Here is a 979-nt window from a genome sequence, read left to right on the forward strand (position 1 = left end):
ATGCTAGTTATTAGTTTGCAGAGCAGCCATTAAGATAAGAGCAGATGGGGACCTGGCTCGGAGGATCAGAAATAGGATATGGTACCTTTTCCTTCCAGGTTACTGACTTGAATCAAGTTCAGGTTTTTAGCTACAGAATCATAGAATCATAGAATCATTTAGGTTGGAAAAGACCTTTAAGATCATCAAGTCCAGCCATTAACCTAACACTGCCATCCCACCACTAAACCCTGTCCCTAAGCAAAAACATGGAATGCTTCAAGAATTTGCGTGTCATCCTTGCACAGGGGCCACGCTAATCTTCTCCGTATCGTTCCAATTTAGTATGCATGCTGCCGAAGTGAGAGATAATCGCGGTCATACCATCCAACGTATGTTCGGTGGCCTTTATAAAAAGGGCTGTTGGTTGCAGTCCAGTTCTTGTAGTACCAGAACCAGTTGAAGTGGCACTTCAGGGCTACGCAAGCAGAGACACTGAGCTTTGGTTACAGAGAATAAAATTCCCACCCAAACTAAATCCCCATCTCCCGCCTGCAGCAAGCTGAGGAGATGGGGCAGAGCTTCCACCACAGTGCTGACTTTGCTACACCTGGTTTCTGGCCAGGCAGGAATTTATTTTCAGCTACTGCCCTTCAGGATCTTTCACTGACAGATCTTTTACTGTAGCCTCCTCTGATGAAGATGCATAATTTACTCCCTTCCTAATGTAAGAGCTGCTTCCTGGGCACCAACATGTGCCTTCCCTTTCCTCTAATTTCTTCCCAGTCTTTCACAACTTTTTTTCCCCATACTGTCCTGATTTATTGAGGCACTGTTCATTTAAAGGTATGGATAGAGGGTATGAATTAACGTCTCTGCTTCTGCCATTAAAATGCTCTAGATTTTGTCTTGTGCACTGGGCTTTTTTTGTTTGGCTTCTTCCTGCCATCTTTTCCCCTTTTGAACTTAGGGCTTTTAGGTTTCATCAGGAGGACTGTGG

At 44.4% G+C, this 979-nt stretch overlaps 1 non-coding gene across 1 annotated transcript; it reads right to left on the minus strand.

The window, feature by feature from the left end:
• Positions 1-242: 242 nt before the first annotated feature.
• Positions 243-346, minus strand: LOC118452547. Its single transcript, XR_004842363.1, has one exon. It is a non-coding gene; the product is annotated as a U6 spliceosomal RNA (small nuclear RNA).
• Between the last annotated feature and the right edge of the window lie 633 nt (positions 347-979).

The sequence above is a fragment of the Egretta garzetta genome, unplaced genomic scaffold, assembly GCF_000687185.1.
Source record: "Egretta garzetta isolate BGI_Z169 unplaced genomic scaffold, ASM68718v1 scaffold126, whole genome shotgun sequence".
Classification (NCBI taxonomy): domain Eukaryota; kingdom Metazoa; phylum Chordata; class Aves; order Pelecaniformes; family Ardeidae; genus Egretta; species Egretta garzetta.